This window comes from Triturus cristatus, chromosome 7 (genome assembly GCF_964204655.1).
Source record: "Triturus cristatus chromosome 7, aTriCri1.1, whole genome shotgun sequence".
NCBI classification, from domain to species: Eukaryota; Metazoa; Chordata; class Amphibia; order Caudata; family Salamandridae; genus Triturus; species Triturus cristatus.
Genome location: NC_140590.1, coordinates 1426911643 through 1426935382, shown reverse-complemented (window position 1 = coordinate 1426935382; position 23740 = coordinate 1426911643).

The following is a 23740-nucleotide window of genomic DNA, read 5'->3' as shown; positions in this document are numbered from 1 at the left end:
AGGGTCAGACTGATTTGCATATGACCATGTCTGAACTGGGGTGGCAGAGTGGGCTAAAGAACGGCAATGGATCAAACCCAGACCTGTTGACTGGGTGTGAGTGTTTGTTTGGTTCTGATGCTCCGTCCATCACCACCCCCTTTTGTACCGCTTTGTTCGCCATAAGTTGGCAGGGTATGCTCAGACGTGAGTCCCTTGCTCACTTTGCCACTGGATTCAAGCAAGCCTGGCTGAAGACGGCTGAAATGCCAGAAACCGGTCCTAGGAAGCTTGTTTCGGGTCCAGGGAAGGCATGGCTTGGCAGGTTGGGCTGGACTGTTCCCATGAGGCACAGGGTCAGACTGATTTGCATATGGCCATGTCTGAACTGGGGTGGCAGAGTGGGCTAAAGAACGGCGATGGATCAAACCCAGATCTGTTGACTGGGTGTGAGTGTTTGATTGGTTCTGATGCTCCGTCCATCACCACCCCCTTTTGTACCGCTTTGTTCACCTTAAGTTGGCAGGGTATGCTCAGACGTGAGTCCCTTGCTCACTTTGCCACTGGATTCAAGCAAGCCTGGCTGAAGACGGCTGAAATGCCAGAAACCGGTCCTAGGAAGCTTGTTTCGGGTCCAGGGAAGGCATGGCTTGGCAGGTTGGGCTGGACTGTTCCCATGAGGCACAGGGTCAGACTGATTTGCATATGGCCATGTCTGAACTGGGGTGGCAGAGTGGGCTAAAGAACGGCGATGGATCAAACCCAGACCTGTTGACTGGGTGTGAGTGTTTGTTTGGTTCTGATGCTCCGTCCATCACCACCCCCTTTTGTACCGCTTTGTTCGCCATAAGTTGGCAGGGTATGCTCAGACGTGAGTCCCTTGCTCACTTTGCCACTGGATTCAAGCAAGCCTGGCTGAAGACGGCTGAAATGCCAGAAACCGGTCCTAGGAAGCTTGTTTCCGGTTCAGGGAAGGCATGGCTTGGCAGTTCGGGCTGGACTGTTCCCATGAGGCACAGGGTCAGACTGATTTGCATATGACCATGTCTGAACTGGGGTGGCAGAGTGGGCTAAAGAACGGCGATGGATCAAACCCAGACCTGTTGACTGGGTGTGAGTGTTTGTTTGGTTCTGATGCTCCGTCCATCACCACCCCCTTTTGTACTGCTTTGTTCGCCATAAGTTGGCAGGGTATGCTCAGACGTGAGTCCCTTGCTCACTTTGCCACTGGATTCAAGCAAGCCTGGCTGAAGACGGCTGAAATGCCAGAAACCGGTCCTAGGAAGCTTGTTTCTGGTCCAGGGAAGGCATGGATTGGCAGTTCGGGATGGACTGTTCCCATGAGGCACAGGGTCAGACTGATTTGCATATGGCCATCTCTGAGCTGGGGTGGCAGACTGGGCTAAAGAACGGCGATGGATCAAACCCAAATCTGTTGACTGGGTGTGAGTGTTTGATTGGTTCTGATGCTCCGTCCACCACCACCCCCTTTTGTACCGCTTTGTTCGCCATAAGTTTGCAGGGTATGCTCAGACGTGAGTCCCTTGCTCACTTTGCCACTGGGTTCAAGCAAACCTGGCTGAAGACGGCTGAAATGCCAAAAACCGGTCCTAGGAAGCTTGTTTCCGGTCCAGGGAAGGCATGGCTTGGCAGTTCGGGCTGGACTGTTCCCATGAGGCACAGGGTCAGACTGATTTGCATATGGCCATGTCTGAACTGGGGTGGCAGAGTGGGCTAAAGAACGGCGATGGATCAAACCCAGACCTGTTGACTGGGTGTGAGTGTTTGTTTGGTTCTGATGCTCCGTCCATCACCACCCCCTTTTGTACCGCTTTGTTCGCCATAAGTTGGCAGGGTATGCTCAGACGTGAGTCCCTTGCTCACTTTGCCACTGGATTCAAGCAAGCCTGGCTGAAGACGGCTGAAATGCCAGAAACCGGTCCTAGGAAGCTTGTTTCTGGTCCAGGGAAGGCATGGATTGGCAGATCGGGCTGGACTGTTCCCATGAGGCACAGGGTCAGACTGATTTGCATATGGCCATGTCTGAGCTGGGGTGGCAGACTGGGCTAAAGAACGGCGATGGATCAAACCCAAATCTGTTGACTGGGTGTGAGTGTTTGATTGGTTCTGATGCTCCGTCCATCACCACCCCCTTTTGTACCGCTTTGTTCGCCATAAGTTTGCAGGGTATGCTCAGACGTGAGTCCCTTGCTCACTTTGCCACTGGATTCAAGCAAACCTGGCTGAAGACGGCTGAAATGCCAGAAACCGGTCCTAGGAAGCTTGTTTCCGGTCCAGGGAAGGCATGGCTTGGCAGTTCGGGCTGGACTGTTCCCATGAGGCACAGGGTCAGACTGATTTGCATATGGCCATGTCTGAACTGGGGTGGCAGAGTGGGCTAAAGAACGGCGATGGATCAAACCCAGACCTGTTGACTGGGTGTGAGTGTTTGTTTGGTTCTGATGCTCCGTCCATCACCACCCCCTTTTGTACCGCTTTGTTCGCCATAAGTTGGCAGGGTATGCTCAGACGTGAGTCCCTTGCTCACTTTGACACTGGATTCAAGCAAGCCTGGCTGAAGACGGCTGAAATGCCAGAAACTGGTCCTAGGAAGCTTGTTTCTGGTCCAGGGAAGGCATGGATTGGCAGTTCGGGCTGGACTGTTCCCATGAGGCACAGGGTCAGACTGATTTGCATATGGCCATGTCTGAGCTGGGGTGGCAGACTGGGCTAAAGAACGGCGATGGATCAAACCCAAATCTGTTGACTGGGTGTGAGTGTTTGATTGGTTCTGATGCTCCGTCCACCACCACCCCCTTTTGTACCGCTTTGTTCGCCATAAGTTGGCAGGGTATGCTCAGACGTGAGTCCCTTGCTCACTTTGCCACTGGATTCAAGCAAGCCTGGCTGAAGACGGCTGAAATGCCAGAAACCGGTCCTAGGAAGCTTGTTTCCGGTCCAGGGAAGGCATGGCTTGGCAGTTCGGGCTGGACTGTTCCCATGAGGCACAGGGTCAGACTGATTTGCATATGGCCATGTCTGAACTGGGGTGGCAGAGTGGGCTAAAGAACGGCAATGGATCAAACCCAGATCTGTTGACTCGGTGTGAGTGTTTGATTGGTTCTGATGCTCCGTCCATCACCACCCCCTTTTGTACCGCTTTGTTCGCAATAAGTTGGCAGGGTATGCTCAGACGTGAGTCCCTTGCGCACTTTGCCACTGGATTCAAGAAAGTCTGGCTGAAGACGGCTGAAATGCCAGAAACCGGTCCTAGGAAGCTTGTTTCCGGTCCAGGGAAGGCATGGCTTGGCAGTTCGGGCTGGACTGTTCCCATGAGGCACAGGGTCAGACTGATTTGCATATGGCCATGTCTGAACTGGGGTGGCAGAGTGGGCTAAAGAACGGCGATGGATCAAACCCAGACCTGTTGACTGGGTGTGAGTGTTTGTTTGGTTCTGATGCTCCGTCCATCACCACCCCCTTTTGTACCGCTTTGTTCGCCATAAGTTTGCAGGGTATGCTCAGACGTGAGTCCCTTGCTCACTTTGCCACTGGATTCAAGCAAGCCTGGCTGAAGACGGCTGAAATGCCAGAAACCGGTCCTAGGAAGCTTGTTTCTGGTCCAGGGAAGGCATGGATTGGCAGTTCGGGCTGGACTGTTCCCATGAGGCACAGGGTCAGACTGATTTGCATATGGCCATGTCTGAGCTGGGGTGGCAGACTGGGCTAAAGAACGGCGATGGATCAAACCCAAATCTGTTGACTGGGTGTGAGTGTTTGATTGGTTCTGATGCTCCGTCCACCACCACCCCCTTTTGTACCGCTTTGTTCGCCATAAGTTGGCAGGGTATGCTCAGACGTGAGTCCCTTGCTCACTTTGCCACTGGATTCAAGCAAGCCTGGCTGAAGACGGCTGAAATGCCAGAAACCGGTCCTAGGAAGCTTGTTTCCGGTCCAGGGAAGGCATGACTTGGCAGTTCGGGCTGGACTGTTCCCATGTGGCACAGGGTCAGACTGATTTGCATATGACCATGTCTGAACTGGGGTGGCAGAGTGAGCTAAAGAACGGCGATGGATCAAACCCAGATCTGTTGACTGGGTGTGAGTGTTTGTTTGGTTCTGATGCTCCGTCCATCACCACCCCCTTTTGTACCGCTTTGTTCGCCATAAGTTGGCAGGGTATGCTCAGACGTGAATCCCTTGCTCACTTTGCCACTGGATTCAAGCAAGCCTGGCTGAAGACGGCTGAAATGCCAGAAACCGGTCCTAGGAAGCTTGTTTCCGGTCCAGGGAAGGCATGGCTTGGCAGTTCGGGCTGGACTGTTCCCATGAGGCACAGGGTCAGACTGATTTGCATATGACCATGTCTGAACTGGGGTGGCAGAGTGGGCTAAAGAACGGCAAAGGATCAAACCCAGACCTGTTGACTGGGTGTGAGTGTTTGTTTGGTTCTGATGCTCCGTCCATCACCATCCCCTTTTGTACCGCTTTGTTCGCCATAAGTTGGCAGGGTATGCTCAGACGTGAGTCCCTTGCTCACTTTGCCACTGGATTCAAGCAAGCCTGGCTGAAGACGGCTGAAATGCCAGAAACCGGTCCTAGGAAGCTTGTTTCGGGTCCAGGGAAGGCATGGCTTGGCAGGTTGGGCTGGACTGTTCCCATGAGGCACAGGGTCAGACTGATTTGCATATGGCCATGTCTGAACTGGGGTGGCAGAGTGGGCTAAAGAACGGCGATGGATCAAACCCAGATCTGTTGACTGGGTGTGAGTGTTTGATTGGTTCTGATGCTCCGTCCATCACCACCCCCTTTTGTACCGCTTTGTTCGCCATAAGTTGGCAGGGTATGCTCAGACGTGAGTCCCTTGCTCACTTTGCCACTGGATTCAAGCAAGCCTGGCTGAAGACGGCTGAAATGCCAGAAACCGGTCCTAGAAAGCTTGTTTCCGGTCCAGGGAAGGCATGGCTTGGCAGTTCGGGCTGGACTGTTCCCATGAGGCACAGGGTCAGACTGATTTGCATATGGCCATGTCTGAACTGGGGTGGCAGAGTGGGCTAAAGAACGGCGATGGATCAAACCCAGATCTGTTGACTGGGAGTGAGTGTTTGATTGGTTCTGATGCTCCGTCCACCACCACCCCCTTTTGTACCGCTTTGTTCGCCATAAGTTGGCAGGGTATGCTCAGACGTGAGTCCCTTGCTCACTTTGCCACTGGATTCAAGCAAGCCTGGCTGAAGACGGCTGAAATGCCAGAAACCGGTCCTAGGAAGCTTGTTTCCGGTCCAGGGAAGGCATGGCTTGGGAGTTCGGGCTGGACTGTTCCCATGAGGCACAGGGTCAGACTGATTTGCATATGGCCATGTCTGAACTGGGGTGGCAGAGTGGGCTAAAGAACGGCAATGGATCAAACCCAGATCTGTTGACTCGGTGTGTTTGATTGGTTCTGATGCTCCGTCCATCACCACCCCCTTTTGTACCGCTTTGTTCGCCATAAGTTGCTAGGGTATACTCAGACGTGAGTCCCTTGCTCACTTTGCCACTGGATTCAAGCAAGTCTGGCTGAAGACGGCTGAAATGCCAGAAACCGGTCCTAGGAAGCTTGTTTCCGGTCCAGGGAAGGCATGGCTTGGCAGTTCGGGCTGGACTGTTCCCATGTGGCACAGGGTCAGACTGATTTGCATATGACCATGTCTGAACTGGGGTGGCAGAGTGGGCTAAAGAACGGCGATGGATCAAACCCAGATCTGTTGACTGGGTGTGAGTGTTTGTTTGGTTCTGATGCTCCGTCCATCACCACCCCCTTTTGTACCGCTTTGTTCGCCATAAGTTGGCAGGGTATGCTCAGACGTGAGTCCCTTGCTCACTTTGCCACTGGATTCAAGCAAGCCTGGCTGAAGACGGCTGAAATGCCAGAAACCGGTCCTAGGAAGCTTGTTTCCGGTTCAGGGAAGGCATGGCTTGGCAGTTCGGGCTGGACTGTTCCCATGAGGCACAGGGTCAGACTGATTTGCATATGACCATGTCTGAACTGGGGTGGCAGAGTGGGCTAAAGAACGGCGATCGATCAAACCCAGATCTGTTGACTGGGTGTGAGTGTTTGATTGGTTCTGATGCTCCGTCCATCACCACCCCCTTTTGTACCGCTTTGTTTGCCATAAGTTGGCAGGGTATGCTCAGACGTGAGTCCCTTGCTCACTTTGCCACTGGATTCAAGCAAGCCTGGCTGAAGACGGCTGAAATGCCAGAAACCGGTCCTAGAAAGCTTGTTTCCGGTCCAGGGAAGGCATGGCTTGGCAGTTCGGGCTGGACTGTTCCCATGAGGTACAGGGTCAGACTGATTTTCATATGGCTATGTCTGAACTGGGGTGGCAGAGTGGGCTAAAGAACGGCGATGGATCAAACTCAGATCTGTTGACTGGGTGTGAGTGTTTGATTGGTTCTGATGCTCCGTCCATCACCACCCCCTTTTGTACCGCTTTGGTCAACATAAGTTGACAGGGTATGCTCAGACGTGAGTCCCTTGCTCACTTTGCCACTGGATTCAAGCAAGCCTGGCTGAAGACGGCTGAAATGCCAGAAACCGCTACTAGGAAGCTTGTTCCTGTCCAGGGAAGGCATGGCCTGGCAGTTCGGGCTGGACTGTTCCCATGGGGCACAGGGTCAGACTGATTTGCATATGGCCATGTCTGAACTGGGGTGGCAGAGTGGGCTAAGAACGGCGATGGATCAAACCCAGATCTGTTGACTGGGTGTGAGTGATTGATTGGTTCTGAGGGTCCGTCCATCACCACCCCCTTTTGTACCGCTTTGTTCGCCATAAGTTGGCAGGGTTTGCTCAGACGTGAGTCCCTTGCTCACTTTGCCACTGGATTCAAGCAAGCCTGGCTGAAGATGGCTGAAATGCCAGAAACCGGTCCTAGGAAGCTTGTTGCCGGTCCAGGAAAGGCATGGCTTGGCAGTTCGGGCTGGACTGTTCCCAGGAGGCACAGGGTCAGACTGATTTGCATATGTCCATGTCTGAACTGGGGTGGCAGAGTGGGCTAAAGAACGGCCACGGATCAAACCGAGATCTGTTGACTGGGTGTGAGTGATTGGTTCTGATGCTCCGTCCATCACCACCCCCTTTTGTACCGCTTTGTTCGCCATAAGTTGGCAGGGTATGATCAGACGTGAGTCCCTTGCTCACTTTGCCACTGGATTCAAGCAAGCCTGGCTGAAGACGGCTGAAATGCTAGAAACCGGTCCTAGGAAGCTTGTTTCCGGTCCAGGGAAGGCATGGCTTGGCAGTTCGGGCTGGACTGTTCCCATGAGGCACAGGGTCAGACTGATTTGCATATGGCCATGTCTGAACTGGGGTGGCAGAGTGGGCTAAAGAACGGCGATGGATCAAACCCAGATCTGTTGACTGGGTGTGAGTGTTTGATTGTTTCTGATGCTCCGTCCATCACCACCCCCTTTTGTACCGCTTTGTTCGCCGTAAGTTGGCAGGGTATGCTCAGACGTGAGTCCCTGGCTCACTTTGCCACTGGATTCAAGCAAGCCTGGCTGAAGACGGCTGAAATGCCAGAAACTGGTCCTAAGAAGCTTGTTTCCAGTCCAGGGAAGGCATGGTTTGGCAGTTTGGGCTGGACTGTTCCCATGATGCACAGGGTCAGACTGATTTGCATATGGCCATGTCTGAACTGGAGTGGCAGAGTGGGCTAAAGAACGGCGATGGATCAAACCCAGATCTGTTGACTGGGTGTGAGTGTTTGATTGGTTCTGATGCTCCGTCCATCACCATCCCCTTTTGTACCGCTTTGTTCGCCATAAGTTTGCAGGGTATGCTCAGACGTGAGTCCCTTGCTCACTTTGCCACTGGATTCAAGCAAACCTGGCTGAAGACGGCTGAAATGCCAGAAACCGGTCCTAGGAAGCTTGTTTCCGGTCCAGGTAAGGCATGGCTTGGCAGTTCGGGCTGGACTGTTCCCATGAGGCACAGGGTCAGACTGATTTGCATATGACCATGTCTGAACTGGGGTGGCAGAGTGGGCTAAAGAACGGCGATGGATCAAACCCAGATCTGTTGACTGGGTGTGAGTGTTTGATTGGTTCTGATGCTCCGTCCATCACCACCCCCTTTTGTACCGCTTTGTTTGCCATAAGTTGGCAGGGTATGCTCAGACGTGAGTCCCTTGCTCACTTTGCCACTGGATTCAAGCAAGCCTGGCTGAAGACGGCTGAAATGCCAGAAACCGGTCCTAGAAAGCTTGTTTCCGGTCCAGGGAAGGCATGGCTTGGCAGTTCGGGCTGGACTGTTCCCATGAGGTACAGGGTCAGACTGATTTTCATATGGCCATGTCTGAACTGGGGTGGCAGAGTGGGCTAAAGAACGGCGATGGATCAAACTCAGATCTGTTGACTGGGTGTGAGTGTTTGATTGGTTCTGATGCTCCGTCCATCACCACCCCCTTTTGTACCGCTTTGGTCACCATAAGTTGACAGGGTATGCTCAGACGTGAGTCCCTTGCTCACTTTGCCACTGGATTCAAGCAAGCCTGGCTGAAGACGGCTGAAATGCCAGAAACCGCTACTAGGAAGCTTGTTCCTGTCCAGGGAAGGCATGGCCTGGCAGTTCGGGCTGGACTGTTCCCATGGGGCACCGGGTCAGACTGATTTGCATATGGCCATGTCTGAACTGGGGTGGCAGAGTGGGCTAAGAACGGCGATGGATCTAACCCAGATCTGTTGACTGGGTGTGAGTGATTGATTGGTTCTGATGGTCCGTCCATCACCACCCCCTTTTGTACCGCTTTGTTCGCCATAAGTTGGCAGGGTTTGCTCAGACGTGAGTCCCTTGCTCACTTTGCCACTGGATTCAAGAAAGCCTGGCTGAAGATGGCTGAAATGCCAGAAACCGGTCCTAGGAAGCATGTTGCCGGTCCAGGAAAGGCATGGCTTGGCAGTTCGGGCTGGACTGTTCCCATGAGGCACAGGGTCAGACTGATTTGCATATGTCCATGTCTGAACTGGGGTGGCAGAGTGAGCTAAAGAACGGCCACGGATCAAACCGAGATCTGTTGACTGGGTGTGAGTGTTTGATTGGTTCTGATGCTCCGTCCATCACCACCCCCTTTTGTACCGCTTTGTTCGCCATAAGTTGGCAGGGTATGATCAGACGTGAGTCCCTTGCTCACTTTGCCACTGGATTCAAGCAAGCCTGGCTGAAGACGGCTGAAATGCTAGAAACCGGTCCTAGGAAGCTTGTTTCCGGTCCAGGGAAGGCATGGCTTGGCAGTTCGGGCTGGACTGTTCCCATGAGGCACAGGGTCAGACTGATTTGCATATGGCCATGTCTGAACTGGGGTGGCAGAGTGGGCTAAAGAACGGCGATGGATCAAACCCAGATCTGTTGACTGGGTGTGAGTGTTTGATTGGTTCTGATGCTCCGTCCATCACCACCCCCTTTTGTACCGCTTTGTTCGCCGTAAGTTGGCAGGGTATGCTCAGACGTGAGTCCCTGGCTCACTTTGCCACTGGATTCAAGCAAGCCTGGCTGAAGACGGCTGAAATGCCAGAAACTGGTCCTAAGAAGCTTGTTTCCGGTCCAGGGAAGGCATGGTTTGGCAGTTTGGGCTGGACTGTTCCCATGATGCACAGGGTCAGACTGATTTGCAAATGGCCATGTCTGAACTGGAGTGGCAGAGTGGGCTAAAGAACGGCGATGGATCAAACCCAGATCTGTTGACTGGGTGTGAGTGTTTGATTGGTTCTGATGCTCCGTCCATCACCACCCCCTTTTGTACCGCTTTGTTCGCCATAAGTTTGCAGGGTATGCTCAGACGTGAGTCCCTTGCTCACTTTGCCACTGGATTCAAGCAAACCTGGCTGAAGACGGCTGAAATGCCAGAAACCGGTCCTAGGAAGCTTGTTTCCGGTCCAGGGAAGGCATGGCTTGGCAGTTCGGGCTGGACTGTTCCCATGAGGCACAGGGTCAGACTGATTTGCATATGGCCATGTCTGAACTGGGGTGGCAGAGTGGGCTAAAGAACGGCGATGGATCAAACCCAGACCTGTTGACTGGGTGTGAGTGTTTGTTTGGTTCTGATGCTCCGTCCATCACCACCCCCTTTTGTACCGCTTTGTTCGCCATAAGTTGGCAGGGTATGCTCAGACGTGAGTCCCTTGCTCACTTTGCCACTGGATTCAAGCAAGCCTGGCTGAAGACGGCTGAAATGCCAGAAACCGGTCCTAGGAAGCTTGTTTCTGGTCCAGGGAAGGCATGGATTGGCAGTTCGGGATGGACTGTTCCCATGAGGCACAGGGTCAGACTGATTTGCATATGGCCATGTCTGAGCTGGGGTGACAGACTGGGCTAAAGAACGGCGATGGATCAAACCCAGATCTGTTGACTCGGTGTGAGTGTTTGATTGGTTCTGATGCTCCGTCCATCACCACCCCCTTTTGTACCGCTTTGTTCGCCATAAGTTGGCAGGGTATGCTCAGACGTGAGTCCCTTGCTCACTTTGCCACTGGATTCAAGAAAGTCTGGCTGAAGACGGCTGAAATGCCAGAAACAGGTCCTAGGAAGCTTGTTTCCGGTCCAGGGAAGGCATGGCTTGGCAGTTCGGGCTGGACTGTTCCCATGAGGCACAGGGTCAGACTGATTTGCATATGGCCATGTCTGAACTGGGGTGGCAGAGTGGGCTAAAGAACGGCGATGGATCAAACCCAGACCTGTTGACTGGGTGTGAGTGTTTGTTTGGTTCTGATGCTCCGTCCATCACCACCCCCTTTTGTACCGCTTTGTTCGCCATAAGTTTGCAGGGTATGCTCAGACGTGAGTCCCTTGCTCACTTTGCCACTGGATTCAAGCAAACCTGGCTGAAGACGGCTGAAATGCCAGAAACCGGTCCTAGGAAGCTTGTTTCCGGTCCAGGGAAGGTATGGCTTGGCAGTTCGGGTTGGACTGTTCCCATGAGGCACAGGGTCAGACTGATTTGCATGTGGCCATGTCTGAACTGGGGTGGCAGAGTGGGCTAAAGAACGGCGATGGATCAAACCCAGACCTGTTGACTGGGTGTGAGTGTTTGTTTGGTTCTGATGCTCCGTCCATCACCACCCCCTTTTGTACCGCTTTGTTCGCCATAAGTTGGCAGGGTATGCTCAGACGTGAGTCCCTTGCTCACTTTGCCACTGGATTCAAGCAAGCCTGGCTGAAGACGGCTGAAATGCCAGAAACCGGTCCTAGGAAGCTTGTTTCTGGTCCAGGGAAGGCATGGATTGGCAGTTCGGGCTGGACTGTTCCCATGAGGCACAGGGTCAGACTGATTTGCATATGGCCATGTCTGAGCTGGGGTGGCAGACTGGGCTAAAGAACGGCGATGGATCAAACCCAAATCTGTTGACTGGGTGTGAGTGTTTGATTGGTTCTGATGCTCCGTCCACCACCACCCCCTTTTGTACCGCTTTGTTCGCCATAAGTTGGCAGGGTATGCTCAGACGTGAGTCCCTTGCTCACTTTGCCACTGGATTCAAGCAAGCCTGGCTGAAGACGGCTGAAATGCCAGAAACCGGTCCTAGGAAGCTTGTTTCCGGTCCAGGGAAGGCATGGCTTGGCAGTTCGGGCTGGACTGTTCCCATGAGGCACAGGGTCAGACTGATTTGCATATGGCCATGTCTGAACTGGGATGGCAGAGTGGGCTAAAGAACGGCAATGGATCAAACCCAGATCTGTTGACTCGGTGTGAGTGTTTGATTGGTTCTAATGCTCCGTCCATCACCACCCCCTTTTGTACCGCTTTGTTCGCCATAAGTTGGCAGGGTATGCTCAGACGTGAGTCCCTTGCTCACTTTGCCACTGGATTCAAGAAAGTCTGGCTGAAGACGGCTGAAATGCCAGAAACAGGTCCTAGGAAGCTTGTTTCCGGTCCAGGGAAGGCATGGCTTGGCAGTTCGGGCTGGACTGTTCCCATGAGGCACAGGGTCAGACTGATTTGCATATGGCCATGTCTGAACTGGGGTGGCAGAGTGGGCTAAAGAACGGCGATGGATCAAACCCAGACCTGTTGACTGGGTGTGAGTGTTTGTTTGGTTCTGATGCTCCGTCCATCACCACCCCCTTTTGTACCGCTTTGTTCGCCATAAGTTTGCAGGGTATGCTCAGACGTGAGTCCCTTGCTCACTTTGCCACTGGATTCAAGCAAGCCTGGCTGAAGACGGCTGAAATGCCAGAAACCGGTCCTAGGAAGCTTGTTTCCGGTCCAGGGAAGGCATGGCTTGGCAGTTCGGGCTGGACTGTTCCCATGAGGCACAGGGTCAGACTGATTTGCATATGGCCATGTCTGAACTGGGATGGCAGAGTGGGCTAAAGAACGGTAATGGATCAAACCCAGATCTGTTGACTCGGTGTGAGTGTTTGATTGGTTCTGATGCTCCGTCCATCACCACCCCCTTTTGTACCGCTTTGTTCGCCATAAGTTGGCAGGGTATGCTCAGACGTGAGTCCCTTGCTCACTTTGCCACTGGATTCAAGAAAGTCTGGCTGAAGACGGCTGAAATGCCAGAAACAGGTCCTAGGAAGCTTGTTTCCGGTCCAGGGAAGGCATGGCTTGGCAGTTCGGGCTGGACTGTTCCCATGAGGCACAGGGTCAGACTGATTTGCATATGGCCATGTCTGAACTGGGGTGGCAGAGTGGGCTAAAGAACGGCGATGGATCAAACCCAGACCTGTTGACTGGGTGTGAGTGTTTGTTTGGTTCTGATGCTCCGTCCATCACCACCCCCTTTTGTACCGCTTTGTTCGCCATAAGTTTGCAGGGTATGCTCAGACGTGAGTCCCTTGCTCACTTTGCCACTGGATTCAAGCAAACCTGGCTGAAGACGGCTGAAATGCCAGAAACCGGTCCTAGGAAGCTTGTTTCCGGTCCAGGGAAGGCATGGCTTGGCAGTTCGGGTTGGACTGTTCCCATGAGGCACAGGGTCAGACTGATTTGCATATGGCCATGTCTGAACTGGGGTGGCAGAGTGGGCTAAAGAACGGCGATGGATCAAACCCAGACCTGTTGACTGGGTGTGAGTGTTTGTTTGGTTCTGATGCTCCGTCCATCACCACCCCCTTTTGTACCGCTTTGTTCGCCATAAGTTGGCAGGGTATGCTCAGACGTGAGTCCCTTGCTCACTTTGCCACTGGATTCAAGCAAGCCTGGCTGAAGACAGCTGAAATGCCAGAAACCGGTCCTAGGAAGCTTGTTTCTGGTCCAGGGAAGGCATGGATTGGCAGTTCGGGCTGGACTGTTCCCATGAGGCACAGGGTCAGACTGATTTGCATATGGCCATGTCTGAGCTGGGGTGGCAGACTGGGCTAAAGAACGGCGATGGATCAAACCCAAATCTGTTGACTGGGTGTGAGTGTTTGATTGGTTCTGATGCTCCGTCCACCACCACCCCCTTTTGTACCGCTTTGTTCGCCATAAGTTGGCAGGGTATGCTCAGACGTGAGTCCCTTGCTCACTTTGCCACTGGATTCAAGCAAGCCTGGCTTAAGACGGCTGAAATGCCAGAAACCGGTCCACTAAGCTTGTTTCCGGTCCAGAGAAGGCATGGCTTGGCAGTTCGGGCTGGACTGTTCCCATGAGGCACAGGGTCAGACTGATTTGCATATGGCCATGTCTGAACTGGGGTGGCAGAGTGGGCTAAAGAACGGCAATGGATCAAACCCAGATCTGTTGACTCGGTGTGAGTGTTTGATTGGTTCTGATGCTCCGTCCATCACCACCCCCTTTTGTACCGCTTTGTTCACCATAAGTTGGCAGGGTATGCTCAGACGTGAGTCCCTTGCTCACTTTGCCACTGGATTCAAGAAAGTCTGGCTGAAGACGGCTGAAATGCCAGAAACCGGTCCTAGGAAGCTTGTTTCGGGTCCAGGGAAGGCATGGCTTTGGAGTTCGGGCTGGACTGTTCCCATGTGGCACAGGTTCAGACTGATTTGCATATGGCCATGTCTGAACTGGGGTGGCAGAGTGAGCTAAAGAACGGCGATGGATCAAACCCAGATCTGTTGACTGGGTGTGAGTGTTTGTTTGGTTCTGATGCTCCGTCCATAACCACCCCCTTTTGTACCGCTTTGTTTGCCATAAGTTGGCAGGGTATGCTCAGACGTGAATCCCTTGCTCACTTTGCCACTGGATTCAAGCAAGCCTGGCTGAAGACGGCTGAAATGCCAGAAACCGGTCCTAGGAAGCTTGTTTCCGGTCCAGGGAAGGCATGGCTTGGCAGTTCGGGCTGGACTGTTCCCATGAGGCACAGGGTCAGACTGATTTGCATATGACCATGTCTGAACTGGGGTGGCAGAGTGGGCTAAAGAACGGCGATGGATCAAACCCAGACCTGTTGACTGGGTGTGAGTGTTTGTTTGGTTCTGATGCTCCGTCCATCACCACCCCCTTTTGTACCGCTTTGTTCGCCATAAGTTGGCAGGGTATGCTCAGACGTGAGTCCCTTGCTCACTTTGCCACTGGATTCAAGCAAGCCTGGCTGAAGACGGCTGAAATGCCAGAAACTGGTCCTAGGAAGCTTGTTTCGGGTCCAGGGAAGGCATGGCTTGGCAGGTTGGGCTGGACTGTTCCCATGAGGCACAGGGTCAGACTAATTTGCATATGGCCATGTCTGAACTGGGATGGCAGAGTGGGCTAATGAACGGCGATGGATCAAACCCAGATCTGTTGACTGGGTGTGAGTGTTTGATTGGTTCTGATGCTCCGTCCACCACCACCCCCTTTTGTACCGCTTTGTTCGCCATAAGTTGGCAGGGTATGCTCAGACGTGAGTCCCTTGCTCACTTTGCCACTGGATTCAAGCAAGCCTGGCTGAAGACGGCTGAAATGCCAGAAACCGGTCCTAGAAAGCTTGTTTCCGGTCCAGGGAAGGCATGGCTTGGCAGTTCGGGCTGGACTGTTCCCATGAGGCACAGGGTCAGACTGATTTGCATATGGCCATGTCTGAACTGGGGTGGCAGAGTGGGCTAAAGAACGGCGATGGATCAAACCCAGATCTGTTGACTGGGTGTGAGTGTTTGATTGGTTCTGATGCTCCGTCCACCACCACCCCCTTTTGTACCGCTTTGTTCGCCATAAGTTGGCAGGGTATGCTCAGACGTGAGTCCCTTGCTCACTTTGCCACTGGATTCAAGCAAGCCTGGCTGAAGACGGCTGAAATGCCAGAAACCGGTCCTAGGAAGCTTGTTTCCGGTCCAGGGAAGGCATGGCTTGGCAGTTTGGGCTGGACTGTTCCCATGAGGCACAGGGTCAGACTGATTTGCATATGGCCATGTCTGAACTGGGGTGGCAGAGTGGGCTAAAGAACGGCAATGGATCAAACCCAGATCTGTTGACTCGGTGTGAGTGTTTGATTGGTTCTGATGCTCCGTCCATCACCACCCCATTTGTACCGCTTTGTTCGCCATAAGTTGCTAGGGTATGCTCAGACGTGAGTCCCTTGCTCACTTTGCCACTGGATTCAAGCAAGTCTGGCTGAACGCGGCTGAAATGCCAGAAACCGGTCCTAGGAAGCTTGTTTCCGGTCCAGGGAAGGCATGGCTTGGCTTGGCAGTTCGGGCTGGACTGTTCCCATGTGGCACAGGGTCAGACTGATTTGCATATGACCATGTCTGAACTGGGGTGGCAGAGTGGGCTAAAGAACGGCGATGGATCAAACCCAGATCTGTTGACTGGGTGTGAGTGTTTGTTTGGTTCTGATGCTCCGTCCATCACCACCCCCTTTTGTACCGCTTTGTTCGCCATAAGTTGGCAGGGTATGCTCAGACGTGAGTCCCTTGCTCACTTTGCCACTGGATTCAAGCAAGCCTGGCTGAAGACGGCTGAAATGCCAGAAACCGGTCCTAGGAAGCTTGTTTCCGGTCCAGGGAAGGCATGGCTTGGCAGTTCGGGCTGGACTGTTCCCATGAGGCACAGGGTCAGACTGATTTGCATATGGCCATGTCTGAACTGGGGTGGCAGAGTGGGCTAAAGAACGGCGATGGATCAAACCCAGACCTGTTGACTGGGTGTGAGTTTGTTTGGTTCTGATGCTCCGTCCATCACCACCCCCTTTTGTACCGCTTTGTTCGCCATAAGTTGGCAGGGTATGCTCAGACGTGAGTCCCTTGCTCACTTTGCCACTGGATTCAAGCAAGCCTGGCTGAAGACGGCTGAAATGCCAGAAACCGGTCCTAGGAAGCTTGTTTCGGGTCCAGGGAAGGCATGGCTTGGCAGGTTGGGCTGGACTGTTCCCATGAGGCACAGGGTCAGACTGATTTGCATATGGCCATGTCTGAACTGGGGTGGCAGAGTGGGCTAAAGAACGGCGATGGATCAAACCCAGATCTGTTGACTGGGTGTGAGTGTTTGATTGGTTCTGATGCTCTGTCCATCACCACCCCCTTTTGTACTGTTTTGTTCGCCATAAGTTGGCAGGGTATGCTCAGACGTGAGTCCCTTGCTCACTTTGCCACTGGATTCAAGCAAGCCTGGCTGAAGACGCCTGAAATGCCAGAAACCGGTCCTAGGAAGCTTGTTTCCGGTCCAGGGAAGGCATGGCTTGGCAGTTCGGGCTGGACTGTTCCCATGAGGCACAGGATCAGACTGATTTGCATATGGCCATGTCTGAACTGGGGTGGCAGAGTGGGCTAAAGAATGGCGATGGATCAAACCCAGATCTGTTGACTGGGTGTGAGTGTTTGATTGGTTCTGATGCTTCGTCCATCACCACCCCCTTTTGTACCGCTTTGTTCGCCAAAAGTTGGCAGGGTATGCTCAGACGTGAGTCCTTGGCTCACTTTGCCACTGGATTCAAGCAAGCCTGGCTGAAGATGGCTGAAATGCCAGAAACCGGTCCTAGGAAGCTTGTTTCCGGTCCAGGGAAGGCATGGCTTGGCAGTTCGGGATGGACTGTTCCCATGAGGCACAGGGTCAGGCTGATTTGCATATGGCCATGTCTGAACTGGGGTGGCAGAGTGGGCTAAAGAACGGCGATGGATCAAACCCAGATCTGTTGACTGGGTGTGAGTGTTTGATTGGCTCTGATGCTCCGTCCATCACCACCCCCTTTTGTACTGCTTTGTTCGCCGTAAGTTGGCAGGGTATGCTCAGACGTGAGTCCCTGGCTCACTTTGCCACTGGATTCAAGCAAGCCTGGCTGAAGACGGCTGAAATGCCAGAAACTGGTCCTAAGCAGCTTGTTTCCGGTCCAGAGAAGGCATGGTTTGGCAGTTTGGGCTGGACTGTTCCCATGATGCACAGGGTCAGACTGATTTGCATATGGCCATGTCTGAACTGGAGTGGCAGAGTGTGCTAAAGAATGGCAATGGATCAAACCCAGATCTGTTGACTGGGTGTGAGTGTTTGATTGGTTCTGATGCTCCGTCCATCACCACCCCCTTTTGTACCGCTTTGTTTGCCGTAAGTTGGCAGGGTATGCTCAGACGTGAGTCCCTTGCTCACTTTGCCACTGGATTCAAGCAAGCCTGGCTGAAGACGGCTGAAATGCCAGAAACCGGTCCTAGGAAGCTTGTTTCCAGTCCAGGGAAGGCATGGCTTGGCAGTTCGGGCTGGACTGTTCCCATGAGGCACAGGGTCAGACTGATTTGCATATGGCCATGTCTGAACTGGGGTGGCAGAGTGGGCTAAAGAGCGGCAATGGATCAAACCCAGATCTGTTGACTGGGTGTGAGTGTTTGATTGGTTCTGATGTTCCGTCCATCACCACCCCCTTTTGTACCGCTTTGTTCGCCATAAGCTGGCAGGGTATGCTCAGACGTGAGTCCCTTGCTCACTTTGCCACTGGATTCAAGCAAGCCTGGCTGAAGACGGCTGAAATGCCAGAAACCGCTCCTAGGAAGCTTGTTTCCGGTCCAGGGAAGGCATGGCTTGGCAGTTCGGGCTGGACTGTTACCATGAGGCACAGGGTCAGACTGATTTGCATATGGCCATGTCTGAACTGGGGTGGCAGAATGGGCTAAAGAATGGCGATGGATCAAACCCAGATCTGTTGACTGGGTGTGAGTGTTTGATTGGTTCTGATGCTTCGTCCATCACCACCCCCTTTTGTACCGCTTTGTTCGCCAAAAGTTGGCAGGGTATGCTCAGACGTGAGTCCCTGGCTCACTTTGCCACTGGATTCAAGCAAGCCTGGCTGAAGATGGCTGAAATGCCAGAAACCGGTCCTAGGAAGCTTGTTTCCGGTCCAGGGAAGGCATGGCTTGGCAGTTCGGGCTGTACTGTTCCCATGAGGCACAGGGTCAGGCTGATTTGCATATGGCCATGTCTGAACTGGGGTGGCAGAGTGGGCTAAAGAACGGCGATGGATCAAACCCAGATCTGTTGACTGGGTGTGAGTGTTTGATTGGTTCTGATGCTCCGTCCATCACCACCCCCTTTTGTACCGCTTTGTTCGCCGTAAGTTGGCAGGGTATGCTCAGACGTGACTCCCTGGCTCACTTTGCCACTGGATTCAAGCAAGCCTGGCTGAAGACGGCTGAAATGCCAGAAACTGGTCCTAAGAAGCTTGTTTCCGGTCCAGAGAAGGCATGGTTTGGCAGTTTGGGCTGGACTGTTCCCATGATGCACAGGGTCAGACTGATTTGCATATGGCCATGCCTGAACTGGAGTGGCAGAGTGGGCTAAAGAATGGCAATAGATCAAACCCAGATCTGTTGACTGGGTGTGAGTGTTTGATTGGTTCTGATGCTCCGTCCATCACCACCCCCTTTTGTACCGCTTTGTTTGCCGTAAGTTGGCAGGGTATGCTCAGACGTGAGTCCCTTGCTCACTTTGCCACTGGATTCAAGCAAGCCTGGCTGAAGACGGCTGAAATGCCAGAAACCGGTCCTAGGAAGCTTGTTTCCAGTCCAGGGAAGGCATGGCTTGGCAGTTCGGGCTGGACTGTTCCCATGAGGCACAGGGTCAGACTGATTTGCATATGGCCATGTCTGAACTGGGGTGGCAGAGTGGGCTAAATAACGGCGATGGATCAAACCCAGATCTGTTGACTGGGTGTGAGTGTTTGATTGGTTCTGATGTTCCGTCCATCACCACCCCCTTTTGTACCGCTTTGTTCGAAATAAGCTGGCAGGGTATGCTCAGACGTGAGTCCCTTGCTCACTTTGCCACTGGATTCAAGCAAGCCTGGCTGAAGACGGCTGAAATGCGAGAAACCGCTCCTAAGAAGCTTGTTTCCGGTCCAGGGAAGGCATGGCTTGGCAGTTCGGGCTGGACTGTTCCCATGAGGCACAGGGTCAGACTGATTTGCATATGGCCATGCCTGAACTGGAGTGGCAGAGTGGGCTAAAGAACGGCGATGGATCAAACCCAGATCTGTTGACTGGGTGTGAGTGTTTGATTGGTTCTGATGCTCCGTCCATCACCACCCCCTTTTGTACCGCTTTGTTTGCCGTAAGTTGGCAGGGTATGCTCAGACGTGAGTCCCTTGCTCACTTTGCCACTGGATTCAAGCAAGCCTGGCTGAAGACGGCTGAAATGCCAGAAACCGGTCCTAGGAAGCTTGTTTCCGGTCCAGGGAAAGCATGGCTTGGCAGTTCGGGCTGGACTGTTCCCATGAGGCACAGGGTCAGACTGATTTGCATATGGCCATGTCTGAACTGGGATGGCAGAGTGGGCTAAAGAACGGCGATGGATCAAACCCAGATCTGTTGACTGGGTGTGAGTGTTTGATTGGTTCTGATGCTCCGTCCATCACCACCCCCTTTTGTACCGCTTTGTTCGCCGTAAGTTGGCAGGGTATGCTCAGACGTGAGTCCCTGGCTCACTTTGCCACTGGATTCAAGCAAGCCTGGCTGAAGACGGCTGAAATGCCAGAAACTGGTCCTAAGAAGCTTGTTTCCGGTCCAGAGAAGGCATGGTTTGGCAGTTTGGGCTGGACTGTTCCCATGATGCACAGGGTCAGACTGATTTGCATATGGCCATGTCTGAACTGGGGTGGCAGAGTGGGCTAAAGAACGGCGATGGATCAAACCCAGATCTGTTGACTGGGTGTGAGTGTTTGTTTGGTTCTGATGCTCCGTCCATCACCACCCCCTTTTGTACCGCTTTGTTCGCCATAAGTTGGCAGGGTATGCTCAGACGTGAGTCCCTTGCTCACTTTGCCACTAGATTCAAGCAAGCCTGGCTAAAGACGGCTGAAATGCCAGAAACCGGTCCTAGGAAGCTTGTTTCCGGTCCAGGGAAGGCATGGTGAGGTAGTTCGGGCGGGACTGTTCCCATGAGGCACAGGGTCAGACTGATTTGCATATGGGCACGTCTGAACTGGGGTGGCAGAGTGGGTTAAAGAACGGCGATGGATCGAATCCAGATCTGTTGACTGGGTGTGAGTGTTTGATTGGTTCTGATGCTCCGTCCATCACCACCCCCTTTTGTACCGCTTTGTTTGCCGTTAGTTGGCAGGGTATGCTCAGACGTGAGTCCCTTGCTCACTTTGCCACTGGATTCAAGCAAGCCTGGCTGAAGACGGCTGAAATGCCAGAAACCGGTCCTAGGAAGCTTGTGTCCGGTCCAGGGAAGGCATGGCTTGGCAGTTCGGGCTGGACTGTTCCCATGAGGCACAGGGTCAGACTGATTTGCATATGGCCATGTCTGAACTGGGGTGGCAGAGTGGGCTAAAGAACGGCGATGGATCAAACCCAGATCTGTTGACTGGGTGTGAGTGTTTGTTTGGTTCTGATGCTCCGTCCATCACCACCCCCTTTTGTACCGCTTTGTTTGCCATAAGTTGGCAGGGTATGCTCAGACGTGAGTCCCTTGCTCACTTTGCCACTAGATTCAAGCAAGCCTGGCTGAAGACGGCTGAAATGCCAGAAACCGGTCCTAGGAAGCTTGTTTCCGGTCCAGGAAAGGCATGGCTTGGCAGTTCGGGCTGGACTGTTCCCATGAGGCACAGGGTCAGACTGATTTGCATATGGCCATGTCTGAACTGGGGTGGCAGAGTGGGCTAAAGAACGGCGATGGATCAAACCCAGATCTGTTGACTGGGTGTGAGTGTTTGTTTGGTTCTGATGCTCCGTCCATCACCACCCCCTTTTGTACCGCTTTGTTCGCCATAATTTGGCAGGGTATGCTCAGACGTGAGTCCCTTGCTCACTTTGCCACTGGATTCAAGCAAGCCTGGCTGAAGACGGCTGAAATGAAAGAAACCGGTCCTAGGAAGCTTGTTTCCGGTCCAGGGAAGGCATGGCTTGGCAGTTCGGGCTGGACTGTTCCCATGAGGCACAGGGTCAGACTGATTTGCATATGGCAATGTCTGAACTGGGGTGGCAGAGTGGGCTAAAGAACGGCGATGGATCAAACCCAGATCTGTTGACTGGGTGTGAGTGTTTGATTGGTTCTGATGCTCCGTCCATCACCAGCCCCTTTTGTACCGCTTTGTTCGCCATAAGTTGGCAGGGTATGCTCGGACGTGAGTCCCTTGCTCACTTTGCCACTGGATTCAAGCAAGCCTGGCTGAAGACGGCTGAAATGCCAGAAACCAGTCCTAGAAAGCTTGTTTCCGGTCCAAGGAAGGCATGGCTTGGCAGTTCGGGCTGGACTGTTCCCATGAGGTACAGGGTCAGACTGATTTGCATATGGCCATGTCTGAACTGGGGTGGCAGAGTGGGCTAAAGAACGGCGATGGATCAAACTCAGATCTGTTGACTGGGTGTGAGTGTTTGATTGGTTCTGATGCTCCGTCCATCACCACCCCCTTTTGTACCGCTTTGGTCACCATAAGTTGACAGGGTATGCTCAGACGTGAGTCCCTTGCTCACTTTGCCACTGGATTCAAGCAAGCCTGGCTGAAGACGGCTGAAATGCCAGAAACCGCTCCTAGGAAGCTTGTTCCGGTCCAGGGAAGGCATGGCTTGGCAGTTCGGGCTGGACTGTTCCCATGGGGCACAGGGTCAGACAGATTTGCATATGGCCATGTCTAAACTGGGGTGGCAGAGTGGGCTAAGAACAGCGATGGATCAAACCCAGATCTGTTGACTGGGTGTGAGTGTTTGATTGGTTCTGATGCTCCGTCCATCACCACCCCCTTTTGTACCGCTTTGTTCGCCATAAGTTGGCAGGGTTTGCTCAGACGTGAGTCCCTTGCTCACTTTGCCACTGGATTCAAGCAAGCCTGGCTGAAGATGGCTGAAATGCCAGAAACCGGTCCTAGGAAGCTTGTTGCCGGTCCAGGAAAGGCATGGCTTGGCAGTTCGGGCTGGACTGTTCCCATGAGGCACAGGGTCAGACTGATTTGCATATGGCCATGTCTGAACTGGGGTGGCAGAGTGGGCTAAAGAACGGCGATGGATCAAACTCAGATCTGTTGACTGGGTGTGAGTGTTTGATTGGTTCTGATGCTCCGTCCATCACCAGCCCCTTTTGTACCGCTTTGTTCGCCATAAGTTGGCAGGGTATGCTCGGACGTGAGTCCCTTGCTCACTTTGCCACTGGATTCAAGCAAGCCTGGCTGAAGACGGCTGAAATGCCAGAAACCGGTCCTAGAAAGCTTGTTTCCGGTCCAAGGAAGGCATGGCTTGGCAGTTCGGGCTGGACTGTTCCCATGAGGTACAGGGTCAGACTGATTTGCATATGGCCATGTCTGAACTGGGGTGGCAGAGTGGGCTAAGAACAGCGATGGATCAAACCCAGATCTGTTGACTGGGTGTGAGTGTTTGATTGGTTCTGATGCTTCGTCCATCACCACCCCCTTTTGTACCGCTTTGTTCGCCAAAAGTTGGCAGGGTATGCTCAGACGTGAGTCCTTGGCTCACTTTGCCACTGGATTCAAGCAAGCCTGGCTGAAGATGGCTGAAATGCCAGAAACCGGTCCTAGGAAGCTTGTTTCCGGTCCAGGGAAGGCATGGCTTGGCAGTTCGGGATGGACTGTTCCCATGAGGCACAGGGTCAGGCTGATTTGCATATGGCCATGTCTGAACTGGGGTGGCAGAGTGGGCTAAAGAACGGCGATGGATCAAACCCAGATCTGTTGACTGGGTGTGAGTGTTTGATTGGCTCTGATGCTCCGTCCATCACCACCCCCTTTTGTACTGCTTTGTTCGCCGTAAGTTGGCAGGGTATGCTCAGACGTGAGTCCCTGGCTCACTTTGCCACTGGATTCAAGCAAGCCTGGCTGAAGACGGCTGAAATGCCAGAAACTGGTCCTAAGCAGCTTGTTTCCGGTCCAGAGAAGGCATGGTTTGGCAGTTTGGGCTGGACTGTTCCCATGATGCACAGGGTCAGACTGATTTGCATATGGCCATGTCTGAACTGGAGTGGCAGAGTGTGCTAAAGAATGGCAATGGATCAAACCCAGATCTGTTGACTGGGTGTGAGTGTTTGATTGGTTCTGATGCTCCGTCCATCACCACCCCCTTTTGTACCGCTTTGTTTGCCGTAAGTTGGCAGGGTATGCTCAGACGTGAGTCCCTTGCTCACTTTGCCACTGGATTCAAGCAAGCCTGGCTGAAGACGGCTGAAATGCCAGAAACCGGTCCTAGGAAGCTTGTTTCCAGTCCAGGGAAGGCATGGCTTGGCAGTTCGGGCTGGACTGTTCCCATGAGGCACAGGGTCAGACTGATTTGCATATGGCCATGTCTGAACTGGGGTGGCAGAGTGGGCTAAAGAGCGGCAATGGATCAAACCCAGATCTGTTGACTGGGTGTGAGTGTTTGATTGGTTCTGATGTTCCGTCCATCACCACCTCCTTTTGTACCGCTTTGTTCGCCATAAGCTGGCAGGGTATGCTC